This window comes from Aethalodelphis obliquidens, unplaced genomic scaffold, assembly GCF_003676395.1.
Source record: "Aethalodelphis obliquidens isolate GAN/ISIS:26980383/991018 unplaced genomic scaffold, ASM367639v1 scaffold3, whole genome shotgun sequence".
NCBI classification, from domain to species: Eukaryota; Metazoa; Chordata; class Mammalia; order Artiodactyla; family Delphinidae; genus Aethalodelphis; species Aethalodelphis obliquidens.
The window spans coordinates 39,617,685-39,625,588 of record NW_020837947.1 but is presented as its reverse complement, the minus strand read 5'-3'; positions in this window follow the sequence as shown (position 1 = coordinate 39,625,588).

Sequence of the window (7,904 nt, the reverse complement as noted above, 5' to 3'; positions counted from 1 at the left end):
AACTATAGTGCCTATAGTGCCACATAACAACTCTCTGGTACAGACAAACTGAGAGAAAATAGGATTGAATCATGGATGATGATCTATAAAGACATTACTGTCTAGCTAGAAGGCAAAACCCCTGTATTTCAGTTAAGATAGGTGGCATCTATTTTATCTTCCATGCCTACTTGCAGAACCATTCTGATTACAGACCATTGTCAAAAACAACTTCAAACACTACTGGACAACCCAGGCCATAAATATTGACTGGTTGGTCTGAATTAAAAAGGTGTATAATTGACTCAAGAGGAAAAGAACTTTTCTGGCACAACTGTAATAGATATAACCATAAAGTAATTTTTAAATTTCCACAAAGCACACACTGAAATCAATATATTGCTTAGCAAGTGACATGTTGCATCATCTAATTCATATTTAGCGTTTAGGGTTTTCTAATGTTTACAGAGTACAACATAATCCATAGTACAATCTCATAGATGGAATTATGATCATTGCAAAGTTTGTCTCTGACAGAAATATTTTAATGTGCAACTTAGTGCTGCTTCAGGTTTATAATTATTTTTGTTCTTGAGAATTTTGCAAATAAAACTGCCACAAATTTTTGTTTATATTCCTAATGTAAGCAGATTTCAGCTTCTGAAAAAAGGAGTTTCTGGGCCCTGATGACTTCTCATGGATTTAATCTCTGTAGCACTGATTTATGCTAATCTGACAGTGAATCCTTTGCAAGTTTTTGGCCCCAGACTTCATGTTCACCCTGCTCCAGTTGGACTTCTTACTGTACTTGGTTTTTGGACACGCTGCTCACTCATTCCACAGCCTCACTCCTTATCCCCTATTCCCTGACAATCTCTGAATAATGAGTGAGTCTTTAATGGGTGATTGCTTTGTGAAGAGAGATGAATAATTTACCTGATAATCATGGTCATCTATCAGACTATGCATTTTTTCCTAATAAGTGATTTTGCTATGTTTGCTTAAAACACGCTGAATTTTTCATGAATTGGATGAGTGCTTTCCAGCATCTGTTTATAATGTCAACTAACATTTTTTATGAGATGAAACGTTGGGAGATGGGAACAGGAAAACTGGGTGTTTAAAAAGATATATTACCTTTCAGAATGGGAGCTCTCTGCACCTGAAATATAAGAAAGTCCAGAGGTTTCAGAGTGGTTTTGCTGTTTTCAGATCTTTTGTTCATGCTGCTCAGCATACTGTGCAACATTTGCACACTTCTTGAAAGATCAGTTTGTACTTAATGCTTTGAAGAGAGGGAATCATGGGAGCTGAGTACTTATACTGAAGTATTCTTGTTGAGTAACATCTGAAGGTCTGAACATTAATCTCCTATTTGAAAACCTAGCTTAAAGCTTAAGAAAGAAGCTAATGTGTCTGAGGGTATTAAAGGCATAAAAGCACATTTTATTTGCTGTGATTACTACTGATGAAATGAAATATTAAATAGAATGCACAGTAAAGAAATTTTAAATAATAAGATACAATTTATATATTTCTAAGGAAGTATTAATATTGTAAAAAAATCTGCACAGTAAATTGTAGTTTCTAAAGTACTTTTAAATGATTATCATGTTTAATATATTTTTAAAAATTGTAAATTCAGAATTTTAACATATTTAGAAAACATATTCAACCTAGAGGACCTTCAAGATGGTGGAAGAGTAAGACATGGAGATCACATTCCACCCCACAAATACCTCAAAAACACACCTACATGTGGAACAACTCCTACACAACACCTACTGAATGCTGGTAGAAGACCTCAGACTTCCCAAAAGGCAAGAAACTCCCCATGTACCTGAGTAGGGCAAAAGAAAAAAGGGAAAACAGAGACAAAAGGATAGGGACAGGACCTGCACCTCTAGGAGGGAGCTGTGAAGGAGGAAAGGTTTCTACACACTAGGAAGCCCCTTTGCGGGCGGAGACTGTGGGTGGTGGAGGGGGGAAGCTTCGGAGCCGTGGGGGAGAGCGCAGCAACAGGGGTGCAGAGGGCAAAGCGGAGAGATTCCCGCACAGAGGATCAGTGCCGACCAGCACTCACCAGCCCGACAGGCTTGTCTGCTCACCTGCTGGGACGGGCGGGGGCTGGGAGCTGAGGCTCGGGCTTCGGAGGTCAGATCCCAGGGAGAGGGCTGGGGTTGGCTGCGTGAACACAGCCTAAAGGGGGCTAGTGCACCACAGCTAGCCAGGAGGGAGTCCGGGAAAAGGTCTGGAGCTGCCTAAGAGGCAAGAGACCATTGTTTTGGGGTGTGCAAGGAGAGGGGATTCAGAGCACCGCCTAAACGAGCTCCAGAGACGGGTGCAAGCCGCGGCTATCAGCGCGGACCCCAGAGACTGGCATGAGACGCTAAGGCTGCTGCTGCCTCCACCAAGAAGCCTGTGTGCAAGCACAGGTCACTGTCCACACCTCCCCTCCCGGGAGCCTATGCAGCCCGCCACTGCCAGGGTCCCGTGATCCAGGGACAACTTCCCCGGAAGAATGCACGGCGCGCCTCAGGCTGGTGCAACGTCATGCTGGCCTCTGCTGCCGCAGGCTCGCCCCACATCTGTACCTCTCCCTCCCCCCGGCCTGAGTGAGCCAGAGCCCCCGAATCAGCTGCTCCCTTAACCCCATCCTGTCTGGGCAGGAACAGATGCCCTCAAGCGACCTACATGCAGAGGCAGGGCCAAATCCAAAGCTGAACCTCAGGAGCTGTACGAACAAAGAAGAGAAAGGGAAATCTCTCCCAGCAGCCTCAGGGGCAGTGGATTAAACCTCCACAATCAACTTGATGTACCCTGCATCTGTGGAATACCTGAATAGACAACAAATCATCCCAAAATTGAGGCAGTGGACTTTGGGAGCAACTGGAGACTTGAGGTTTGATGTATATGACTGACTAGTTTCTGATTTTTATGTTTATCTTAGTTTAGTTTTAAGCATTTCTTATCATTGGTGGATTTGTTTATTGGTTTGGTTGCTCTCTTCTTTCTTTTATTATTTTTTTATTTTAATAATATATTTTTTAATTTTTTATTTAAACATTTTTATTTATTTATTTTCTTTCTTTCTTTCTTTTTTATCCTCCTTTTTCTTCTGAGCTGTGTGGCTGACAGGATCTCGGTGCTCCGGCCAGTGTCAGGCCTGAGCCTCTGATGTGGCAGAGCTGAGATCAGGACACTGGACCACAAGAGACCTCCCAGCCCCACATGGTATCAATCAGTGAGAGCTCTCTCAGAGAGCTCTGTCTCAATGCTAAGACTCAGCTCCACTCAAAGACCAGCCAGCTCCAAGGCTGGACCCCCCATGCCAAACAACTAGCAAGACAGGAACACAACACCACCCATTAGTAGAGAGGCTGCCTAAAATCATAAGGTCACAGACACCCCAAAACACACCACTGGACGAAAACCTGCCCACCAGAAAGAAAAGATCCAGCCTCATACACCAGAACACAGGCACCAGTCCCCTTTACCAGGAAGCCTACACAACTCACTGAACCAATTTTACCCACTGGGGGCAGACACCAAAAACAATGGGAACTATGAACCTGTAGCCTGCGAAAAGGAGACCCCAAACACAGTAAGATTAGCAAAATGAGAAGACAGAGAAACACACAGCAGATGAAGGAGCAAGGTAAAAACCCACCAGACCAAACACATGAAGAGGAAATAGGCAGTCTACCTGAAAAGAATTCAGGGTAATCATAGTAAAGATGATCCAAAATATTGGAAATAGAATGGGGAAAATACAAGGAATATTTAACAAGGACCTAGAAGAACTAAAGAGCAAACAAACAATGATGAACAACACAATAAATGAAATTAAAAAATCTCTAGAAGGAATCAACAGCAGAATAACTGAGGCAGAAGAACGGATAAGTGACTTGGAAGGTAAAATAGTGGAAATAACTACCACAGAGCAGAATTTAAAAAAAAGAACGAAAAGAATTGAGGACAGTCTCAGAGACCTCTGGGACAACATTAAATGCATCAACATTCGAATATAGGGGACCCAGAAGAAGAAGAGAAAAAGGGACTGAGAAAATATTTGAAGAGATTATAGCTGAAAACTTCCCTAATATGGGAAAGGAAAGAGTCAATCAAGTGAAGGAAGCACAGAGAGTCCCATACAGGATGAACCCAAAGAGAAACATGCCAAGACACATATTAATCAAACTATCAAAAATTAAATACAAAGAAAAAATATTAAAAGCAGCAAGGGAAAAACAACAAATAACATACAGGGACTCCCCATAGGTTAACAGCTGATCTTTCAGCAGAAACTCTGCAAGCCAGAAGGAAGTGGCAGGACATATTTAAAGTGATGAAAGAGAAAAACCTAAATTAAGCGTACTCTACCCAGCAAGGATCACATTCAGATTCAACAGAGAAATTAAAACCTTTACAGACAAGCAAAAGCTAACAGAATTCAGCACCACCAAACCAGCTTTACAACAAATGCTAAAGGAACTTCTCCAGGCCAGAAACACAAGAGAAGGAAAAGACCTAAAATAACAAACCCAAAACAATTAAGAAAATGGTAATAGGAAAATACATATCGATAACTACCTTAAATGTAAATGGATTAAATGCTCCAAACAAAAGACACAGACTTGCAGGATGGATACAAAAACAAGACCTGTATATATGCTGTCTACAAGAGGCCCACTTCAGACCTAGGGACACATACAGACTGAAAGTGAGCAGATGGAAAAAGATATTCCATGCAGATGGAAATCAAAAGAAACCTGGCGTAGCAATTCTGATATCAGACAAAATAGATTTTTTTTTTACATCTTTATTGGAGTATAATTGCTTCCCAATTGTGTGGTAGTTTCTGCTTTATAACAAAGTGAATCAGTTATACATATACATATGTCCCCATTTCTCTTCCCTCTTGCATCTCCCTCCCTCCAACCCCTCTAGATGGTCACAAAGTACCAAGCTGATCTCCTTGTAGTATGCGGCTACTTCCCACTAGCTATCTATTTTACGTTTGGTAGTGTATATATGTCAATGCCACTCTCTCACTTTGTCCCAGCTTACCCTTTCCCCTCCCCGTATCCTCAAGTCCATTCTCTAGTAGGTCTGTGTCTTTATTCCCTTCTTGCCCCTAGGTTCTTCATGAACATTTTTTTTTTTTTTTTTAGATTCCGTATATATGTGTTAGCCTATGGTATTTGTTTTTCTCTTTCTGACTTACTTCACTCTGTATGACAGACTCTAGGTCCATCCACCTCACTACAAATAACTCAATTTCGTTTCTTTTTAGGGCTGAGTAATATTCCATTGTATATATGTGCCACATCTTCTTTACCCATTCATCTGTTGATGGACATTTAGGTCGCTTCCATGTTCTGGCTATTGTAAAGGGAGCTGCAATGAATATTTTGGTACATGACTTGTTTTGAATTAGAGTTTCTCATGGTATATGCCCAGTAGTGGGATTTCTGGGCCGTATGGTAGTTCATTAGTCGTTAGAGAAATGCAAATCAAAACTAAAATGAGATATCATCTCACACTGGTCAGAATGGCCATCATCAAAATATCTACAAACAATAAATGCTGGAGAGGGTGTGGAGAAAAGGTGGGAATGTAAATTGATACAGCCACTATGGAGAACAGTATGGAGCTTCCTTAAAAATAGATTTTCAAATAATACTATTACAAGAGAAAAAGAACGACACTACATAATGATCAAGGGATCAATCCAAGAAGAAAATATAACAATCGTACATATTTATGCACCCTACATAGGAGCACCTCAATACATAAGACAAATGCTAGCAGCCATAAAAGGGGAAATCAACAGTAACACAATCACAGTAGGGGACTTAACAACCCACTTTCTCCAGTGGACAGATCATCCAAAATGAAAAGAAATAAGGAAACATGAGCTTTAAATGACACATAAACAAGATGGACTTAATTGATATTTATAGGACATTCCACCCAAAAACAACAGAATACACATTCTTCTCAAGTGTTCACGTAACATTCTCCAGGATAGATCATATCTTGGGTCACAAATCATGCCTTGGTAAATTTAAGAAAATTGAAGTCATATCAAGTATCTTTCTGACAACTATGCTATGAGACTAGATATCAATTACAGGAAAAAAATCTGTAAAAAATACAAGAACATGGAGGCTAAACAATACGTTACTAAATAATCAAGAGATCACGGAAAAAATCAGAGGGGAAATAAAAAAATACATAGAAACAAATGACAGTGAAAACATGATGGACCAAAATATATGGGATGATGCAAAAGCAATTATAAGAAGGAAGTTTATACCAATACAATCTTACTTAAAGAAACAAGAAAAATCTCAAATAAACTACCTAAACTTACAGCTAAAGCAATTAGAGAAAAAACAAAAAATCCCAAAGTTAGCAGAAGGAAAGAAATCATAAAGATCAGATCAGAAATAAATGAAAAAGAAATGAAAGAAACGATAGCAAAGATCAATAAAACTAAAAGCTGGTTCTTTGAGAAAACAAAATTGATAAACCGTTAGACAGAATAAGCAGGAAAAAAAGGAAGAAGACTCAAATCAACAGAAATAGTAATGAAAAAGGAGAAGTAACTGACACTGCAGAAATACGAAGGATCATGAAAGATTACTACAAGCAACTATATGCCAACAAAATGGACAACCTCGAAGAAAAGGACAAATTCCTAGAAAGGCACAACCTTCTGAGACTGAACAGGAAAAACTGAAATATAAACAGACCAATCACAAGCACTGAAATTGAAACCGTGATTAACAATCTTCCAACAAACAAAAGCCCACCACCAGATGGCTTCACAGGCGAATTCTATCAAACATTTAGAGAAGAGCTAACACCTACCCTTCTCAAAATTTTCCAAAATATAGCAGAGGGAGGAACACTCCCAAACTCATTCTATGAGGCCACCATCACCCTGATAACAAAACCAGACAAAGATGTCACAAAAAAGAAAACTATAGGCCAATATCACTGATGAATATAGATGCAAATATCCTCAACAAAATACTAGCAAACAGAATTCAATAGCACATTAAAAGGATCACACACCATAATCAAGTGGGGTTTATCCCAGGAATGTAAGGATTCTTCAATATATGCAAATCAATCAATTTGATACAATATTAACAAACTGAAGGAGAAAAACCATATGATCATCCCAATAGATGCAGAAAAATCTTTCAACAGAATTCAACACCCATTTGTGATAAAAACTGTCCAGAAAGCACGCATAGAGGGAACCTACCTCAACATAATAAAGGCCATATATGACAAACCCACAGCCAACATCATTCTCAAAGGTGAAAAACTGAAACTATTTCCTCTAAGATCAGGAAGAAGACAAGGCTGCCCACTCTCACCACTATTATTTAACATAGTTTTGGAAGTTTTAGCCACAGCCATCAGAGAAGAAAAAGAAATAAAAGGAATCCAAATCAGAAAGAAGATGTAAAACTGTCACTGTTTGCAGATGACATGATACTATACATAGAGAATCCTAATGATGCTACCAGAAAACTACTAGAGCTAATCAATGAATTTGGTAAAGTAGCAGGATACAAAATTAATGCACAGAAATCTCTTGCATTCCTATACACTAACGATGAAAAATCTCAGAGAGAAATTAAGGAAACACTTCCATTAACCATTACAACAAAAAGAATAATATACTTAAGAATAAACCTCCCTAAGGAGACAAAAGACCTGTATGCAGAAAAGTATAAGACACTGAAGAAAGAAATTAAAGATGATATAAACAGATGAAGGGATATAGCATGTTCTTGATTGGAAGAATCAACACTGTAAAAATGATTATACTACCCAAAGCAATCTACAAATTCAATGCAATCCCTATCAAACTACCACTGGCATTTTTCACAGAACTAGAA